Genomic DNA, 21,996 nt, shown 5'->3' on the forward strand with positions numbered 1-21,996 from the left:
TTGGCAGGCAGGCAGGCAGGTAGATAGATACATACATCGATCAACAAATGAACTATTCATTTTCTGATTACAATACACCTTGCTGGGATTCTAAAAGATGATTCTGTTATTCTGTTATATGTTTCCATGGAAGTATCAGGCCCCATTTAATATAGAAAGCAAAACCAACAAGTAGAAGCTGAGATAAGTAGTTATGTTTGAAAAGATTAAGGAAAAAGATACTTCAGCATGAGGCAAGTGGGGGGGAAACAACAGCAAAGAATTTCTCACAATCATTTTATCTACAAATGTAAACCCTCAGCAAGGATAGCAACCAGAATAAGTGCAAGATATGTATGAATGCACAGAGAGAGGAGAGATAACAGGTTGAAACCCAAACATTCCACCTTTACTTTCAAACCTTATGCCAGACCATCCTACCCCTTATATACCCAGTCGATCACTGCACTCTGCAGGTGAGGGACTCCTGCAGATACCATCTTATCAGGAGGTTCATTCTGCACAATATAGGAAACAGACCTTTAGTGTGGCAGCACCTACCCTGTGGAATTCTCTCCCTTTGAATATTAGGCAGGCATCATCTCTGCTATCTTTTCGGCGCCTATTGATTTTCCTCTTTCAACAAGCCTTTTAGGTTGAGACCTATCCCAGTCTGCGTCTGTGTTAGAATTGCTTAATATGTTTTTTAATAATGTTTTAACCCTTTTAAAAAGTTTTTTTAATGTTTTTAATGCTGTTTTGTTTTAATGTATGTTAAGATCTGTTTTTATGATGTTTTAAAGTGTTTTTAGCAATTTGTTTGCCGCCCTGGACTCCTGCTGGGAGGAAGGGTGGGATACAAATTAAATAATAAATAATAAAAACCTACTGCTGAATCATGAGACAAGATAGAAAAGGTGTCCCTGGCCTATTTCCACTTGGTCCTGTCATCTCCTGGATTCCTCATAAACAAGAACAATGCAGAAATAGACCCTGCACTGAATTTATCCTGGTATTTAAACAGAATAGTAGATTCCATAGAGTAAAGTTTTTATAGATTTATTATCAATATTTTTATATCACCCTTCAATCATATATCTAGCCAATATAACCTAGTGGAAGTAGCCTTCCCTTTATGATCTTTCAACAAAATTCTAACAATTTTAACGGTAACATTTCCCAAGCAGAAAATCGCTCAAATTCCTGGCAAAAACAATTTGTTGTAATTAGTTTAAAGGTGCTGGATTCTTTTCAAAGAATGAAAAGAGAATTTTGACATGTTTATGTATCATCTCTTTGAAACAACAACTAGTGTAAGATTAAAGGAGAAATACAAATAACATGTATTATAAGTCTGCATACTTAGTGTGGAAAATCTATCTCCAAAAATGTAATTCTGCCTGCTTATAACTTAAGGGAAAGCTAGTGGTTTAAACAAGCCCCTCTAAAAACAACCACATAAGCTGATTAAGAGGGTTTCATTAATAATGTGACATTCCAGAGACGATAGCAAATGTTGCAAAGAGTGCAAGCATCCGTGGCCTTGGGACTGCCATTCATAACAGAACAGTCAGCAAGTACAGTAATTTGGAGATGTGGTGGGGAATACACACACATGGATGTACATACATGCAGGTCTATGAGCTGGTCTCTCACCTCTTGATTCCCCAACAAACGTGAAGAACACCAGCTAAATGTGTGAACTAATTCCATTGAGAAAACTGAGAAAACCCTGGCTACAATCCAGATGTGCATGAGTGTGTCCCCAGCAGGGCTATCCCACCATTACATAGAGTAAGGCAGCCAACTCAGGTGGTAGATGATTGGAGGAAAGCAGTGTGCTCTAACTGTTCCTGCTGAGTCTTCCCTGCCTGCCTCTCCTGAGCAATAGTCCCCAGTCATTCCCATTCTCCTAAGCCAGCACTCAGTGGTGGCAAAGCTGGCTTGATTCTGGTCTTGATCCCTGCCCTGCAGCCCCTAAGCTAGCCTGCTATCTTCAGACTCAGTGGAAAATGCTGAGCCCCTGCCAGCATTAAAGTAAGATTCAACTGCCAGTCCAGTGGGCTTCTGTATGTGGAACTGGAGGGGGGGATCATTGTGAGGGAAAGGTTCCTTTAAGAGATGGCCTGGAAGGAACAAGGAGTGGAGGGGTGTGTCCAGCTGCAGAGTGGGCTGCAAGGTTATTCATGTTAGAGGTCTCCTGTATTAAGTCACAATAAAATATTTGTTGTTACAACAGTTTCTAGCGTAACTCCTTAGTTCGGGGAAAAGCACGGACAAGTTGTCCTTCTAAGCAGTTGTTCAGTTGGGAAAGGGGAGAGGGGGTTCAAACAGGGCCGGGGTCAGGTGTGACTGGGCCTCTGAGCACCAGCCTGGCTGGGCTTTCAGCACCATTTGCCGCAACACCCCTTCTGATACAGACAATGCAGGGCTTATATAGGCCCATCCAGCCCACCAACCTCTGCTGTCAGTGAGCACGCCCTGTGCACTGTGTGCACACACCTGCCATCATCCAAGATGGCAGTGGGGGCATCAACCTGATGGCAGACACACACACAGATTGCACAGGGCACACACACTGCCATGCTAACATGGCAGGTAGGTGAGGTAGATGAGCTTATTTAAGTCCACGCCACCTGTTTCAGGAGGGGTGTCTGGGAGCTCCTACTCCATAATCCACGGCAGCGTCGGGTCATGCAACCTGCTGCTGCTGCTGCTGCTGCTGCTGCGGACTGCGGAGTGGGTTCCGACCATCCACCCTAGGGAGGGTACCTCTCAGGGCACCTCAGGCAGGACCCAACCTGACCATGCACTGGAGCCAGGCGTGGTATAAAAAGGCAACAGCCCTTGCTCACACCTCATCCACCTAGGAATACTTATGTAGAAGCCTGCTGCCATAGCTCAGTAGCAGAGCACATGGGGAAGGCCCAAGTTCAATCTTAAAAAAATGAATCTTCAAAAAGTTAAGAAGCAGCTGATGGGAAAGACATCTCCTTAATATCCTCAAAAGCCACTGCCAATCAGAGTAGACAATACTAGGCTATATGGATAGATATTCTGATGTGGCATAAGGCAGCTTCTTATGTTTCCTGACATCACTTATGTGACATGATTAAAATATGTTTATGGGAACTGGGAACATCACACACAGAAACATGCAAACGATTCATCAGATGCAACAAATATATCTGGCTGCTTCATAAAGAGAACTATTCTAAGAAAGGGGAAGGATTACTTTCTCCTAAACCATGCATCTTCTCAATTGTCAGGTTGTATTTTATATTGTTCTTACTCTTTATTGTTGTCAGAATGACTTTTGTACATCACTTTGAAATTCTGGCGTATAAAGCAATCAAGAGATTGCATGAATAAAATAAATAAAATGTAGGCATCTTGGGTTGTATCCCCAAGTTTTCAATAACTTCCGCCCAATTTCGAATCTACCATTTTTGGGCAAGGTCATTGAGCGAGTGGTGGCCAACCAGTTGTCGACACACTTGGATGAAACGGATTACTTGGATCCATACCAATCGGGTTTCAGGACTGGTCACGGAACTGAAACAACCTTGGTCGCTCTGGTAGATGATTTGAGGAGGGCATTAGATAGGGGAGAATTCTCCTTTCTTGTCCTCCTCGATCTCTCAGCGGCTTTTGATACTGTCGACCACAGTATCCTTTTACATTGCCTGGAGGGATTGGGAATTGGAGGCACTGTATTACAGTGGTTCCATTCCTTCCTCTCCGATAGGTTTCAACAAGTAGCATTGGGGGAGGAGGTTTCAGACCCTTGGCCTCTCAACTGTGGTGTGCCACAGGGCTCTATCCTCTCTCCCATGCTGTTTAACATTTATATGAAGCCGCTAGGGACAATCATTAGGAGATTTGGGCTGCAGTGTCACCAATATGCAGATGACACTCAGCTCTATGTCTCATTTAAATCTTCACCAGAGTCAGCTGTGGAGACCTTGTCCAAGTGCCTGGAATCCGTGAGTGGATGGATGGGAAGGAACAAGCTGAAGCTGAACCCCGATAAGACCGAGGTGCTGCTTGTGGGAGACAAAGGAAGGTTGGGAGATGTTGACTTGAAGTTCAATGGGGTGAGTTTACCCCTGAAGGACCAGGTCCGCAGCCTTGGGGTTGTACTTGATTCCAGGCTGTCCATGGAGGCTCAGATTTCGGCAGTGAGCCGGGCAGCCTGGTATCAACTACACCTCATACGAAGGCTGCAACCCTACCTTCCTGTTCATCAGCTCCCACTGGTAGTACACGCCCTGGTCACCTCTCGTTTGGATTACTGTAATGCGCTCTACCTGGGGTTACCCTTGAAAACGGTCCGGAAACTACAACTTATACAAAATGTGGCGGCTCGACTACTTATGAACAGTCGCCGCCAGGATCACATCACACCAGTGTTGTTCGATCTACACTGGCTTCCAGTTGTTTTCCGGGCCCAATTCAAGGTGTTGGTATTAACCTTTAAATCCCTATACGGTCTCGGCCCAGTTTATCTTACGGAGCGCCTTCAACGCCACCAATTATGCCACCCGACAAGATCAGCCACACAGGGCCTTCTCTCAATCCTGCCGACAAAAACAGCTAGATTGGCGGGTAGTAGAGAGAGGGCATTCTCAGTGGCGGCCCCCACCCTCTGGAACTCCCTCCCACAAGATCTCCAGCATGCCTCTTCCCTAAATACATTTCGTACAGCCTTAAAGACCTGGCTCTTTCAACAGGCCTTCAGGATTTCCGGGGAGGGTTAATTACTAAGATTGGAATGCCTCCTACCCTGTTTTAATATTATTGTCTGCTGCTGTATTGTTCTTATATTGTTTTTATATTGTATCATTGTATTGTATTTTATCATATTATGTTTTAACTGTTGTATGTCGCCTAGAGTGGCCATTGGCCAGATAGGCAACACAGAAATTAAATTTATTATTATTATTATTATTATCCAAAAAGATTTCTGTTTCCTCTCCTCTCTGTGTGTGTGCCCCAAAAATCTACTCTGGATGGCCTGCCAATGCTGCAGTACTGAATATGACTCCTTGTCTATTTTTCAAATGTAAAGAGCAGTCATTTAACAATTCACACAGAAGTCAATATAGATTCAGGTACTTATTTATCAAATGTTAGAATGAAAACGGTGCCTTATCTACTCCCCTGTTTGAACCCTGTTCTTTTCTCCCAGTCTATTTCAACTCAAGCTTTGCAGGAGGCAATTCTACAATATTTTTCATGCTCATGCAGATAGTGGGCCTCCCAGGCATGGGGTATGGGATGCAATGATGGCGGTCCTCAGGCAGGCAACCGCGAGTGAGCCAATTACTCCTGCTGGGAGGAAGGGCGGGATATAAATCAAATAAATAAATAAATAAAAATTGAAGTATATGGCTGCCCCCCTGGGGAATCAACTGAAATCTGAGATTGAGGTGTTGGAGAACAGGTACAGGCAGGGTGGCTCCCCCAGGGTATATAGAGTGCAGGAAATTAATTGAACAGCATTACAAGCATTAGAAATTGATAAGAAATCTAAATCTCTGGTTTATTTACAACTAAAATTCTATGAGTTGGGTAATAAAAACTTGAGATTATTGGCAAATGTGGTAAAAAAAAGCAGGCTAAGTCATCTGTGTTTTTGCTTCACCTCTGGGATGGTACTCAGGTTGTCGACCCCAGAAGGAATCACCACAGAATTCTCTAAATACTACTCCTCATTCTATTCCTCTGCTAAATCAGATTGGGGGGACAGAAACAGTTTTTGGGCACAGTTACTATCTGCCCCTTCTCTTTGAATGAAAGGATTACCCTGGAAGATGTGGAGGGTGTGATAGCTAAACATAAGCCTCAGAAGGCACCTGGTCCAGATGGATTGTCAACTGACTTGTATAAGTCCCTTGGGGAAACTTTGTTGCTGCCTCTGGTGACCTTATTTAATGGGCTACTAGATTGGGACTCTATTCCTGAGTTCTGGTTGGGGACAAGGATGGTTATTCCAAAGCCCAGGAAAAATGTGGAACTTATGGGACCTTATTGCCTCATCTCCCTCCACAACCAGGACCTTTTTTTTTTTACAGTTCTCCTTGTGGCACATTTTGACAGGGGTATTTCCATTCAGACCAAGTTCCATTCCATTCAGGGGTATATCCATTCAGACTAAGTGGGATTTGTGTCAGGAAGCCAGATTTCTGATCCATCTGAAGACTTTTAAATATAATTAGACATGTGAGGATTAATAATAAACCTTTGGATTTGTTTACTTTTGTTGCATGTAAGACCTCTGATCGCCTTGAACAGCCATATCTCATAACCCTTTTGCAACAATTTCATGTTGGGGAGAAGACAGAATTAGTTCTAAATTATACAATCCAACAAGGACAGTGGTGAGAGTAAACAATATGGATTTGGCCCCCTTTTCTTTGTTTCAGGGACCAAACAAGGAAGCCGTTTGCCTCCTCCCTTTCGTTCATTCTTTTTTTAGAACTCTTAGCCATTCGGGAGAACCAAGATATAAAAGGATATGAATGCAGTGGATCATCACTGTTACTTCTTTGTGCAGATGATATGGCATTGTTGTTGCTTTTTTAGCTGATACCTAGCAATGTCTCCCAATATGGACTAAGAATATTAACCACTTTGGAATCCTCTCAGGGTTTCAGATCAACTACAGTAGATCAGAGTCCATGTTTTGGAATGTTCACCCTCAAGATGTACTTTTTTCTAGAATGATTTCTAATATAAGGATCTGCTTAATGAGCCTCAAATATTTAAGAGTGCAAATCCCTTGTAATTTGAGCAGATTGTATCAATTTAATTATCTCCCAGTGATCCATTCTATAGCATCAGAAATACATTCTTGGAAGAGTCTTAATCTTTCAATACTAGGTAGGGTGGCCACCCTAAAGATAATGTCTACCAAAACGTTTATTCTTATTTCAACTTCTCCCTATACTGGTGCAGGGGAAGTATATTCAGAAGTGGCAAAATTTGTTTAACAAATATGCTTCACAACTAGATTTAGCTAATTTCCTTTACAACTAGATATAGTTTGGGGGGTTGGGGCTGGGGTTTTCCCTGGCTACAACTATATTTTGAAGCATTTCAACTTTGTCAACTCTCCATTAATGAATAATGACCACAGTTATCCGTGAGTGTCTATAGAGGCTATGGAGAACCCTTTTGTTTTATCAGAGACACTCCCATTACTGGTGTCTACAATAAGGCAATGGAAACTACTACCTAATCCTTTTACACGCTGTACATTTTTAGTTGGGTGTAGATGGCACACTAAGTTTCTCCCTTGCCTTTCTGCATTACTTCCTTTGGCCCACCACCCCCAGCTGTTTTCTTTGGATGGTGTTGTATGCTACCCTAAAGAGATCAGGGACGGTAAGGTTATGAAGTTTCCGCCCCACAAAGATCCCTTATGTATGTCAGAAAATCAGTTAACTGATAAGCTTCAAGATGTGGGGATGGATAAGCGTTGAGTTATAGACAGATAGCACCATTTATCAAGGAAAGATCTGTTATGATACAAGTCAACAACCCACTTTCAGTTTTTGAGCACCAGGTAAATGAATGGGGTTCAAGGGCTAAGGGTTTGGGTTCTTATTGTACCATTTGTTGGTGAGAAACCAGTTTCCTTCCTTTGATAGTGTTGGAGGACACTTGGGAAAAACAACTAAACTGAGCTGTATGGGTCAAGATGTGGTCGACCAAGCCCTTCTCTTCTGTATTAGCTTATATCTGGCAGAACTCTTTAAAATCCATCCATCAATGGTTTTATACCCCAGTGTGGCTAGCTCACATAACAAGATCTGGGTTTCCCTGATGTTGGTGGGGCTGCCCAGGCAAATTTACATATCGGCATACATTTTGGGAGTGCGGGCAGGTGGCTGTGTTTTGGGATGAAGTGCTAGCAGAGATTGGGGTGATTATTGGCAAGAGGCTGGTTCGGGATCCTAAATTGTATTTGTTATCCATGTTCTATGAGGATAATTCTGACATTTTGTTTTAACCTTTGGTGGCTTTTTTGTTAGTGGCAGCTCACTTAACTATATCTCAGGAATTGAAAGATGCAGCAAATTATACAATGGATGGGTGGTGTAAGAAAGTCATATATATAGCCACATTGGAAAAACTGACTCACAAACTTTAAGCAAGGGAGCAGAGGCAGCACTAGAGGACTTCACTGCAGTGTAGTAGCCTTTTGTAACATATATATATATATATATATATATATATATATAGACAAATAATGTCTTGCTACCTTCCAGGGAAATATAATTTTGTTTGGAATAATCAATGAATGGCAACTGATTTTTTTTCTGCTTTCAAGTCGATCCCGACTTATGGCTACCCTATGAATAGGGTTTGCATGGTAAGTGGTATTCAGAGGGGGTTTACCATTGCGTCCCTCTGAGGCTAGTCCTCCCCAGCTGGCTAGGGCCTGCTCAGCTTGCCACAGCTGCACAAGCCAGCCCCTTCCTTGTCCGCAACTGCCAGCTGGGGGGCAACTGGGCTCCTTGGGACTATGCAGCTTGCCCACGGCTGCACAGGTGGCAGGGCACGTAACCCCTGAGCCACTCACTCATGGGGGTGATCTTTAGCTGGCCCTTTACACCCAATTGTAAAGGAAGAGAGCATATATTTGCATTAATTAATCTGGTACATATGGAGATGAATATTCATCTGATTTTGGCTTTGTTAAGCATATGAAGGACTAATTCATATAGTTTGTGAATTTTTCCTTATCTTGTAGTGTATTATTTTAATTTGAACGGGGGGGGGAACTGTGCCTTATAGTTTGATGGTTGTGAAGGAGGAAGCCCAATAAGGAATGAAAAGTCAAATGCTACAAATTTGTGAGGTGTCTTCTTACTACATTAGAAAACACTCTGCCACAATTTCTGATGCTGTGCCAACAACAGTCAGCAGTACAACCCTTTCTAAGTATATATCTTCTACCAGAGTGAGCATCTAGTCTAGTGGTTCCCAACCTTTATGAGCACAGGACCCCCTTTATAAGCTGAAATTTTTTTGTGACCCCCTCCCCCCAGGGAGGCAGGCTGGCTGCCAGGAAGGAAGGGGGAAAGCAGCCTTTCTTTGCAGGCTTGCTTCTTTTTCCTTCACAAGAAGCCCTCTCCTCTCATTCTAAGTAAGGCCGTTGCCAGTAGCGGCAGTGCAAGGAGACGGGAATCAGTGATAGTAATCCCCTCTTCTTCCTGGTAGCTCCACCCTCAGCCTCCTTTGGCATCTGTCATGTATTTTATAGGCAGATGCCTGCCCTTAGTGTGCCTGAAAGACGCTCTGGAGCTTCAGAAAAGGCCTCCCCTCTCGTTTGGAGCAAGGGGGAGGTGTCATCTGCGGCGGCAGTGGAAAGCAGACAGTGTAGAGGGAGTGAAGACTTTTTTTAAAAATTAATAAATAATTCATTTCTTTACTGTTCACGGCCCCCTCTGGATTACTTCCCGGCCCCCAGGTTGGGAACCACTGATCTACACATCAGACCTAATTCATCTAGCAGTCATTTTCTCCTCTTGGGGAATCTTAGGAATGCTAATTCTGAAACAGGGATCAGGAAGCTGCAATAGAATTCTTAGCACCCTCACCAAACTATATTCCCCAGGATTCAATGGGAGAAGGCACAGCATTTCAAATTGTATGAAACTGATATAGCTTAGTAGTGCAGGCTCCTAAAACTTGCATGGAAAGGCTGTTAATGATATTACTCTATCTGAGCAGCTAAACTAAGAACTGATTGAACCTGGCAAGTAATTTAGACGCTGAGTGTGAGCTGTAAACCAGAAAGTTCCTGATTCATATCTTGTCTGTGTATCCAAACTTTATAGATTTAGGCAAGCCACTGTCTTTCAAAACATACACCCACCACCCAGCAATATGAAGGTTATTTGAAGGACCGTCTGTTTTAAAAACACTGTGAGGAAGATTAGGCAGAGAGGCAGCAACTGGCCCTAGGTCACTGAGTGAGTTGCATGGTTGAGTGGAGATTTGAACCCTGGTCTCCCAGGTCCCAGTCCAGCAGTGTAACCATTATACTGCAGTATAATGGCTTATATCCATATGACCCTACTCAAACTGATCTGATTCAATGGTTCTGCTCTTTGGCCACTGTTAATAAAGATTAGATTGGTGAATACCAGAGACAAGACTTTCTTCATGGTGGCTTTGAGAGTGTGGAACTCCCTTCCCCCCCCCTTTCCTTCTTTTAAAGCAGACTCAGAAGGCATTTTTTATTTTGCAATTTTTAAAAATGATTTTATGCTGGCTCTTGTAATGTAATGTATCTAATTATGCTGTGTTTTTATGTTTCCTCCTGTACTGAAATTTAATTTTAAGATTGTTTTATTGTTTTTATTGTATAAGCAGCCTTAGGAATATATTTTAGTTTAAAAGACATAGTAAAAATGGCTAAAAAAAACCCCATAGAATTAATATGGAGATAATACTGACTTGTCTCGTAGGACTGTTGTAAGGATTCCTATATGTCAGGGATGAGAAACCTGTGGTCTTCCAGATGCTGCTGTACTACAGCTCCCATCATCCTTGACAATTGGCCATGCTGATGACACTGATGGGAATCCAACAACATCTAGAGATCCACAGGTTTCCCTGCCTTGTTATTATGGGTGACATCCAACTAAGTCATATTCATAGCAGACCCACTGAAGTCAATGCTCTTAATATTGGATATCATATATTATTATTAACAGCAACAATAAATGGAATGTTATAGCATTTCAACTTATAATTCTTGAATCAGTCTATAATTTCCCATCATTTGATAATAATAAATTCTGTCTTTGGATTATTGTAAAAAGATAAATTGCAGTATACTAATAATGCATATAAAACATGTTTATGTTTCTAATTCAAAACCTGCTTTGGATCGTAATAATCCTGCTTTGGATCATAATATGAACATTCCTCAGTTAACGGCAAACTAATGAAAAGACAAGGAATTCTTTCACAAAACCAGAGCAAAATTATGCTCATTCCTATATCCAAACCTGACATTCATTCAGTATAAGATGCAGAAGCTGAGCTAAAAAAAATAAAAAAATAAAAAATAGCCAGGGCGATGTGATAGTTAATCACAAAAGGGCAAGCTGTGCCTCATGCTGGCAGAGAACTCATTCTGAGTAACATGCAAGAGACTTGACTTTGCATAATGAAAAATCATACCAAGACTTGGCATAGTTGATTGTACACATAATAGATCTGCTACAACAGCTGACATTATGTGATTTTAATACTGAGCTTGTGTGAAATTTAAGTTCAGAAATTACCATTTTAACTGTTTGTAGTTCACAGGGAGGCTACATTTGTACAAGTCTTGCAAAGACTACAAGGAATAGAAGGATAAAAGTGCTGAAGATATGAGGTCTATCTTAGGATAACTGAGCCTGCTGCCTCACTCAGAATACATGCTGCTCCACCAGGGGGTCACTCTCCCATTTGCTTTATATATATATATTTATTTATGTCCTTTTTCATTTATATAATGCTTAATGCCAAAATAGACTTTTGTATAAAAAAATGCACAAGGATTAAAATATAAACATCTATAATTAAAATACACAATAAAACAATCATATTAAAACATCTGTCCACATTATCCAGCCTATGTTTTTAAGTAGCGATGTGTCTGAATTTTACAAAATTCAAATTTTGACACCGAATTTCCTATTTATTTGCAGGTTTTTTGTCCTCGTGGATCTTTTTTCCCCCAGCGGTTTTCCATGGCTGAACCAGAGTTTTTTTAAAAAATGCACCTCAAAAATATAGATATTAACATCGATATTTTCCTCAAAACATTGATATTAATATGGTATTCTCCTCACAATATTAATATTTAATTTAAAATGACAATATTTTTTAAAATCTATGAAAAATATTTTAAAAATATTGATATTAATACTGATGTTTTTTGCTGGAAAAAACCCCAAATCGGTATTTATAGGAAATAGTGAAAATTTATCCCTGATGAAGCCGTACCAGAAGGAAGTTCTACACAGCAAAAAATGAACTGGCACCCAAATGCAGATCCCATCCTTACTTTTAAGTGTTGATTTTCTTCTTCTTATGTCTTATATCATTTCTTCTCCTTTATATCTTCCACAGTTTCTATTTGTGGCTAGCTATTTTATCTGCAGAAGAGCTCTGTCAATATATTCATATCCAGAGACAAAAGATATTTCTGAATAACTTTAAATATAATTCAGAAACTATATGTGTATATGCACAGTTCAGCAGAACTGTTAATAGATATGAGACAGAAGCCAGCACTTCAGTTGTGATAATTTGTTTGAACAGCACCATGTTGGTTATGTTTGTGATTTATAAGTTATTTGGTTTGTGGGATAGAGATTTCTTCTTCTTCCTGGCTCATAATACTCAAACTTCAAGGTACTTGATGACAGTCTGTTCAATATAATAAAAAGTATGTATTTCAGCATATAACACCAAAGAGTCTTACAGTACCTTAAAGACTAACAAATTTATTATGACATAAGCTTTAATAAACTGGTGTCCGCTTCATCAGAAGCAGCTCTAGTCCATGAAAGCTTATGTTATAATAAATTTGTTAATTTTTAAGGTGTCACAGGGCTTTTTGTAGCTTTACCTGCAGTAGACTAACATTGGCTACCTGCTCTAGAAGTAATTAATATATGAAATTCACAACCAAGATGTGGTCATCATGACCACTAGCTTAGAGGGCTTTCAAAGAGGATGATAAATTCATGGATCAGCTACTGATGTTTATCAGCCATGACAGGTAGCTAGGATATCAATGTTTGTTATTATCAGTGCTTTTTTGTGACGGTTCTCACAGATACAGAGTATTGTTACCTCTTTTTTTCTTTTCTTTTGCAGCCATTTTCTGCAGGCACCTATGACACTTTTATCAAGATGTGATTACCAGGACCTCTTTTTTACCCAAAAACCCCACTGATGGTGATAGTGGTGATTACTATTAATTAAATTTATATCCCCCCCCTTCCTCCCAAAAGGAGCCAAGGGTTCAGTTTAGCAATAACTCTGGCACTTAGTTGTTGCCTTTATATCTTTACTTTCTGTGAGCCATGTGGTTGAAACCTGTAGGAAATAGATGGGCAAATGACAAATCCTTGGTCTGCCCTCATAGGCCCCTTTTATATTCTTATGACCAGCTGCTGTTGGAAACTGCATAATGGAATATATGGACCTCAGTCAAATTTGGTATCACTTAGGGCAGGGGTGGGGAACCTATGGCCCTCCAGATGCCATTTGACTACAGTTCTCATCATCCTTTACTATTGGCCCTGCTGGCTGGGGTGATAGGAGATGGAGTCCATCAATATCTGAAGGGCCACAGGTCCCCCACCTCTGACCTAGAGATAAGTAAATCTCCCCACTCCATCCCCATCCCATTTTATGTATTTGTTAATATATTTTGCTGATCTTATTGAAATACTTTTAACTTCTCTCAGAATTCCTATAGATTATTTAGAACAAATTAAACCAGAACTACCATTAGAAGCTAAAATGATGAAACGGAGGTTATCATACTTTGGACATATAATGAGAAGACATGATTCACTAGAAAAGACAATAATGCTGGGAAAAACAGAAGGGAGTAGAAAAAGAGGAAGGCCAAACAAAAGATGGATTGATTCCATAAAGGGAGCCACAGACCTGAACTTACAAGATCTGAACAGGGTGGTTCACGACAGATGCTGTTGGAGATCACTGATTCATAGGGTCGCCATAAGTCGTAGTCGACTTGAAGGCACATAACAACAACAAAATTTCCTTCAAAGATCTTTCAAATTCCTTAAATTGTGCTTTAGGCAAAATTCAGTATTACTTTTATGTTAGTAGTACACACTGTCAAAACTATGCCTAGGGAGAAAATAAATGATGTTATAGCTATTGCAGGGATAGCCTACTGCCAGTCCACAGGCTGGATCTGGTCCTGAAGCCCTACCCAAATTTAACTGAGGTGTGATAATGGAAAGACTCACCATTTTGCATGTAAAGGAAAATAAGCAATAAATCTCCACTTTATATACGTATGTCTGTACTACTGTGCGGATGTGTTGGAAGAGGGCCAAAGACTGCAGCCACCCTGCCACATTTCCTACCTATACATTCTCCTCAGCACCCCCGCCCATGTCATGGATGCCCCCATATTGTCCAACGTCATGTGCTCTGTGTTTATGAGGCCCTTACTACTGTGAGATAATGCAAACTTTATTATAGAGTCTCATCATCTGGACCGAAATGGAGCATTCCATATCCCAGACTAGTGTCTAGAGAACAAATGGCTCCCATTGCAGAAGGTGGTCATTCCTAAGGGTGCCAACCTTGAGGAATTTCCCATGCAGTGCCTCAAGTTTGGTATCAGTATTTTGTTAAATAAACCAGATATGTTGAATCACGAGACTGTTAACATTTTTCTTCTCTTTACCCCTCCCCACAATTGGCTAGGCATAAGATTTTTCAGAGACCCAGATAGAGCAATGTTCAAGTAGTTTTACTAAAAGAACTTTACTATCAACAAATACTTAAGAGTGAGGCCTACTAGAATCTTTCCTTGCTGTGTGTAGGGAGTGAGAGTCCTATGTAAAACCTGTACTGGAGTTGCCCCAAAGTTTGGTGTGCTGGAACTGTTAGAACAGGGGAAGCCAACATGGTGTTCTCCAGAGGTTTCTGGACTAGAAAACCCATCATCCTTGACTATTGGCCATGCAGGGTAGGACTGATGGGAGTTGTAGTCCACAAGATCTGGAGGGCACTACAAGGTGAAAAACAAGGAGTGGATTTCTAAACATTACACAGGGTTCAACCTCCAGTGAAGCATGAGGTTCAATACTAGACTACCTTCACCCACCAAAAACAGCCAGGCTCCACTCCTTGGCACATCCAAACTCAGAGTTAGCTACACCATTCAGCAGAGTGAAGTGACCTGTTTCAGGAGTGAGGCCAGCCCTACCATTTGGCAAACTGAGGCAATCATATCAGGCAGCAGATGGTGGGGAGTGTCAGTAACACTCAGACATTCCTTCTCTACTTCCCAGCCATTTCCCTCTGTTGGATATCGGAGCTATGTGTGCCACAGGGCTGTCGTCCCCGTCCCCCCGCTCCTGACTAGCCTGCTGCCCTCAGGTGCAGTGGAGGATGCAATTTCATTCAACTGCCAGTCCAATTGGCTTCCTTACATGGAATTGCCAGAGAGGAGGGTGGGAGGCAGTCCTGTTGAGGAGGCACCACAAGTGAGAGCAAGATGGCAACAGAAATTGGTGTTCAGCCTAGCAGGGGACACCATTTGGGTTTTTCTTCAGAAAGCAACATGGCTTTGGCCAGCACAGCCCAAAGCTGGATCTTCTCACTTAGCAGTTATTTTTGTGAACCCCAAATTTAGCATCCCTGATTGAGTCAACAAATAGATTCAGAATGTAGCTGAATATTTGGGAAGGTCTGCACTCCCTCAGCCTTGGTTGGACTCTGAATACAGCATGAAAATATTCACCAGTGCTCTGAAAGGGGGGGGGGAGAATGGCAGGCCATCTGCGTAAGAGTTTTTGGGATACTTTAATACAGACTTGGTCTAACACATCTCCATGCAGACGATCTCTTAAAGTATGCACTTCATTCCACCGCTCCACAGAATAAGGGAACTGTCTGTGCTGTTCGCAATCATTTAACCAGAAACAGGAATAATAATAATAAAAATGCTAAGGCAGGAAAACTATGCAGCATTAGCTGGTTACTGCTATTTGTTTTCACAGTGTGCTCCCCTGAGGAGAGAAATACACTGTACTGTGTATAAACAAAATTCACTGCTTTTCTTTAAACACACCCACAAAAGATGCCAAAATGAACAGAAAAGTCACAACTGAAAGGATAACCTTTTACACATTATCAGCTGCAATGCTGTAATTCGTTTTATCTCAGCCACACATATATGAAATGAATAGCAGTGCTTGTCCATCCCCCATTCCCCCTCCACCCCCAAAAAGCCCACCATCATTTTCCAATACATGCTCCTTTTGTTTCACCAGCTGTAGTTTTCTAGGGAGAAACAGTGTAATATTTCAGGAAGGCAGAACAATAGCTCAAAAGCTTCTGTCTCCGTTTTGAAGTGCCCCTTTGCATGCTTTGAAGTATTAAATGGAGGGTTTTTTTGCATCAGATGTTATTAACAGCTTGATACTCACAGCCCTTGATTCAACATGCCATGTGATATGATACCCAAACTGAGCAAAAACAAGAGGAGAAAGCTGTCAGAACTGTTACATTTTTAGACAAACACAGGAATATAGAAAACAAATTCTTAAGTGTAAAATAGACAAGATGAACATTTGACCCAGTTTTGTCATTTTTAGTACATCTCTCCCCAAGAAACCCACAGGGGCTTCAAATCTCTGTTCACTGGCTAATTTTTAATGGAGGTCATGTTTTGAGTTGAACTGTAGCTGCCCAACTACTCCTACATGAACATAACAGGCAAATGGCTCCTTATTCTCTTTCAAACAAAGTGTAGATGTCCACTAATATGGTTTGTGTCTTACCTTACAGAGGAAAATCCTCTATCTGAAGAGCTGTCAGTCCTCTCCTTGAAAGTGTCCTCTATTTGAAGAACTGTCAGGATTCTGCCCAACCCTGGAGAAGCTTGGGATCCCACAAAAGGCAAGCATAATAGTCCCAAAGAGTGGAAAGATCTGTAAATTTCAGCTCTCAGTTTCTCTTTCTTTCAATCTGAAAGTCAATTATCCACATTTCTGCAGAAATTTGCAATTTTTCTTTAAAAAATCCTCATGAAAATTCTTCAGCATATTATTGCAAATTTCTCCTAATAAATATATTTTTGTATGCAGGTTTGACTAATGTACACATTTTTGCAAGCAATTTATAATACAAATACATTGTATGCTGTTTTCACTAATATATTCATTTTTATGTGCATTCCCCACTAATTCATATGTTTTTTCAAACATTGGTTGGTTGGGAAACTGCATCACAAAATTCAAATTTTGTGCATCACAAAAGTGCAAATTTTGAAGGATGGCTGTGTTTCATGTCTCATATTGTTTTGGAAAGTACAAATTTGATACATTTGGCTTTAAATGTCAACTGAATCTAATTTCTTCCCCATCCCTAGTCCCAAATGTCCCATCTCATGTATGTCTCGCCTAGGCTGCCCGACTACCCCACCCACCACATCCTGATTATCTATTTTCCCACTCCCCCCCCCCAGCATTAAGAGTGAAGTTGGATGCATATCCCAGCAGGAAGTCAATGTAAAAGTGTCCATATGGCCGTCAGAATGCTCTATTGCCAGGTGTCTCTTCAGGATGAAAGGCAAGATCCAGCTGTAAACCATGACCCAGCAGACATTCCAGCAGAAGAGGTCCTGGCAGTGAGGACATGTCTCTTAGGCTGCAATCCAATACACACTTACCTGGGAGTAAGTCCCATTGAATCCAATGGAGCTTATTTCGGAGTAGACATATATTGGATTGCAGCCTTAGTCTCTCTGGACCCATGCTGAGTTAACACTACAGCTGCATACTGAGCTCCTTAATGTCAAGCTTGTTCGCTCAGTTCCACCTCTAGATCTCCTTGGCTCAGCTCCAGAGCCAAAAAGGAGAGTAGGATGGGCTTTGAAGTTGTCCATCGACAGTTAACATCTGAGCAGCAGGCTAAGCAGGCACACAGGTCATCTAGCCTCAGTCTTCCCCACTACAGGTGAGGTGTATTGAATTCCTATTTAAATTATAGTAATTATTTTCACATTTGCATCAATACATACAAATTAGGATATGCAAATCTGTATCTTTTTGTTCCCTTTTTTGGCAATGGCAATGGTGATGGGTGACAACCCTAGAGGCATCAGAAGTGTTCAAACCTTCTCCTTGTTATGGAAAAGGTTTTTAGAAAGTGACTGAGGTGAAGAATAAGAGGTGACGAGGATCAGGAATTATGCTGACCACCAGATGTGAAGCCCCTGAAGGCCAGATTAGGTTTCTGAGCCATCAGTTGCCCATTCCACTTAATCTTTCCTCAAAACCCATTTTTTGTATTAAACCTTTGCTTAAATATTCCCCACCATCTCCATACTAAATTGCAATGAAGTCTAGTAGGTGCACTTGTGTTTACTCATATTCATCCCTTGAAAGCCTTGCTTCTCTCATCCCTCACCTTCAGGGCTGGCCCAAAACATTTTGCTGTCCAAGACAGAGCAACAAATAACACTTCCCTTTCCCTAAGCCACAGTGCACAGTATGCAAGGTTATTTGGGTACTTGAGGCAGAAAATCCCACAAAGTTCTCCTGCTCCCTGGCAGCAAAAATACCATAATAATAAACATAAGTTTGCTACTCTTTCATGACAACCAAAATCAGCAGGCTGAGGTCACCACCTCTCTCTGCCCAATGGTAGGGCTGGTGCTGTGGAGTCCCCTTCTTCTGAACTTTCCTCAAACTTCAGATATTAAGCTCCTTGAAGCAGGAGTTTAAGCTTTAAAGCATATTGTACAATGATAATACATTTAAAAACTACAGGTTTAGGTGGCATTGCCTCTTGAATGCAATTTGGTATTTTGCAAGATAAGGCAACTTGTTGAATTTATGACACCTTTGCAATGAAACGAAGTTTTCCTATTAAGACATCACTGATTAAGAGAACATCCTCCATGTGATAGCGCTTGGTATGACTCTGGTCACATTCTGCCTTGTTCTCTGATGCCTCCCACATTCCTCTGCTTTGAACTCCCTTCCTGCCACATGCACTTCTAATATTCTTTCTCACTCTAGTCCTTGTGGGAGTTCATTACTATTCAGACCAGTCAACAGTTTAATCCCTTGTGCAGTATAGGAACAGACTGAAACAACTGCCTTACTGCAGGCTGTTACTTTGGGGATCACTGCAGAATAACTATTAAATCAAGTTGCACAGGGTTTCCAGATGGGGAAACAAGTGGGAACTAAGGTCCAAACAGGCTTCACTCCAGTGGCATGCTCAGAATACTGAAAAGGCAACAAACAGTCTTTATAATCAATAGGAATTGCGCTGCTGACTTCAATAAGAATCGGTTTGAAGTTTTTAGGATTTGGTGGTGGTGGTGGTGGTGGTGGTGGTGGTAGCGGTAGCCTGGCAGTGACTGGTTGAACACTCTGGCTGACATTACCTAAGATGTTAGCTTCAAGTTGTCCTCCTGGGTCTTCCTGGGACTCATTCCGTCTTCTTTCAGACTGCAAAAAAATCCATCTTTTTTTTTAAGAACTGAAGGTATTTTATTTAACATGCTATTTAACATCTATGTGAAGCCGCTGGGAGCAATCATCAGGAGTTTTGGGCTGCAGTGTCACCAATATGCGGATGACACTCAGCTCTATCTCTCATTTAAGTCCTCACCAGAGTTGGCTGTGAAAACCATGTCCAAGTGCCTGGAGTCCGTAAGTGGATGGATGGGCGAGAACAGGCTGAGGCTAAATCCCGATAAGACCGAGGTATTACTCGTGGGTGACAAGAGAAGGCTGGGAGACATCGACTTGGTCCTGAATGGGGTAAGATTACCCCTGAAAGACCAGGTCCGCAGCCTAGGGGTCATTCTTGACTCCCAGCTGTCCATGGAGGCTCAGGTTTCGGCAGTGAGGCGGGCAGCTTGGTATCAACTCCATCTAATACAGAGGCTGCGATGCTACCTTCCTGTGCATCTACTCCCACGGGTGATACATGCCCTGGTCTCCTCTCGCTTAGACTACTGTAATGCGCTCTATGTGGGGTTACCCTTGAAAACGGTCCGGAAACTGCAGCTGGTACAGAATGCGGCGGCACGCTTGATCAAGCTTAGCCGACGCTGAGATCACATTATCCCAGTGTTAGTAGATCTACACTGGCTACCAGTGGTTTACCGGGCCCAATTCAAGGTGTTGGTACTGACCTTTAAAACCCTATATGGTTTCGGCCCAGTTTATCTGAAGGACCACCTCCAGTATCACCAATCAGGCCGCCTCACAAGATCAGCCACACAGGACATCCTCTCGGTCCCACCAGTCAAAACAGCTAGGCTGGTGCAGACCCGGGAGAGGGCATTCTCAGTTGTGGCCCCCACCCTCTGGAACTCTCTCCCTTATGATCTTCGACATGCTTCCTCCCTGATGAGCTTTTGCCAAGCCTTAAAGACCTGGCTGTTCAGGCAGGCCTACAAGAACCTTGGGGTGGATTAGCTTTTTGTTGTGTTTAGATGTTTTGATATTGGATGAACTGTATATTGTATTGTAATTCTGGTTGTAAGTCGCCTAGAGTGTCCGTTAAGTCAGACAGATAGGCGACTAACAAATAAAATTTTATTATTATTATTATTATTATTATTTATGTATTTATTATTAGATTTATATCCTGCCCTTCCTCCCAGAAGGAGCCCAGTAGTGGAGTTCCCAGAAGTTTAACTCACCTTAGCACTAATCCTGTCTTTTTTAATAGGTGGGATGTTGATGTGTACACAGATGTATCCAGTTAGTGAGCCTATTACCACACATGTATACTTTAGCACAAATTCAGCGAGCATGATGCTAAGTAGGATGGGGTGATCATCTGCCACTTCTAAAGCCCAGCTGGCTTTTTAAAATGGTATAGCATTTTAGCATAAATTTAAAAAAATTAAGGAAGAAAAACTCCACCTTTATAGCCAGTACTATTTTAGCACTGTATTTATTTCCCAGCAATCTGTTTATTAGTGCTTTTTAGCTTACCTTTTAAAAGGTTATGGAAGTTACCTGTCCAGCAGCACTTTAATATAAAAGTGCTTTAGTGTAAATTTAAAAAATGAAATAAATGATTTTTAAAAGATGCTTAGATGCCCGTCCACAAGGCTAAGTCATGCTCACTAGTGTGGGCAGAACATAGCAAGATGTATTCACACAAGAAAACACTATAGGTTCTTTATGTAGAAAGAAAGAAAAACGCCCAACAACAACCCCAGATTACATCAAAAAGCACAAGCCAGTACAGTATATTCAATGAGTTGAAAATAATGAGGTAGTGTGGTGTGTAAAATTAAACAACAGACTTCCAGAGAACACATACATCTGTATTTTTCTCAACCCCCTCCCCCAGTTTAATTTGTTAGTTAAAGAGTATCTTTTGCAGAGTTTTAAATGAACACATTGTGTAATTTCTGTCGCTTTTCTTCCTACCAGCATGTAGACACACGGGTGATTGCCTAATTAAACAGTACTGCTACAAGAAGAAAATTAGCAGCAAGCCTCTTTGGATGAAAATTGCATAAAGAAATAATTAATCCATTGACACGGTAATAAAAAGTAAAGAAAACAACCTATAAACAGAAATGCATCTCTGTGCAGAAACGTTACCTCAGGCTGGGTTTGGATGTGACAGAGATGCAGCTGGGAGGAAGGAAGCGCAATTGCCTCAAGGTTTGCCCTGTGTGGGGATGAGAGGAGGGGAAAATTAAATAAAATGGATTTGGAAATTAATCTGTGATGCCTGTGGCAGAGAAATTGCTGTGAATCCACCAATCAGGAAGAGTTGCAAGTAAATTGAAATAAATATTTTTTAAAAAACCACCAATTCTCACTTATCACCATTAATGGGCAATGAAATCCTGGATCCCATGAAGAGAAAAGTGAACCTCTGACTCACTCAGGAGCATCACTGTTTCTCACATTTTGCCCCAGTGTTCCAGAAAATGAAGGTCCATCCTCTTACACATAGTGATCCTAAGTTGCAGCAGCTATCAGAGCTCGCCTGGATTTAGAATGAATTTCTAAATCCAACACTTGATCCACCATAATACAGTGGCTGATTCAGACTCAGATTCCCTGCTGTGTTTTTCTGTTATGTTTAATGTGAAATCTCAGCTTAGAGGGTTTCATAGATCATCATATAGGTCACACAGGACTCATCTCTACGCTGCAAAATTAGGCATGACCACTCAAACTAAAATGTTGTCACAGCAATTGGACATGACCCTTTAAAACCCTTTAA

The 21,996-nt window shown here is 41.4% G+C and overlaps 1 protein-coding gene across 2 annotated transcripts in view; it reads right to left on the reverse strand.

The window, feature by feature from the left end:
* Positions 1–21,996, reverse strand: part of FGF14 (fibroblast growth factor 14) — a 525,484-nt gene that overhangs the window by 369,467 nt on the left and 134,021 nt on the right. Inside the window, exon 1 of one of the 2 annotated variants that reach the window (XM_061626600.1) lies at positions 16,557–16,655. The exons of the other annotated variant lie outside the window; for it this stretch is intronic. The gene's annotated coding sequence lies outside the window, so the exon portion shown is untranslated. Of the gene's footprint in view, positions 1–16,556; positions 16,656–21,996 lie in introns of those variants that run through there. 2 annotated transcript variants of the gene reach the window in all.

Source organism: Rhineura floridana, chromosome 5, assembly GCF_030035675.1.
Source record: "Rhineura floridana isolate rRhiFlo1 chromosome 5, rRhiFlo1.hap2, whole genome shotgun sequence".
In the NCBI taxonomy this organism is placed as follows: domain Eukaryota; kingdom Metazoa; phylum Chordata; class Lepidosauria; order Squamata; family Rhineuridae; genus Rhineura; species Rhineura floridana.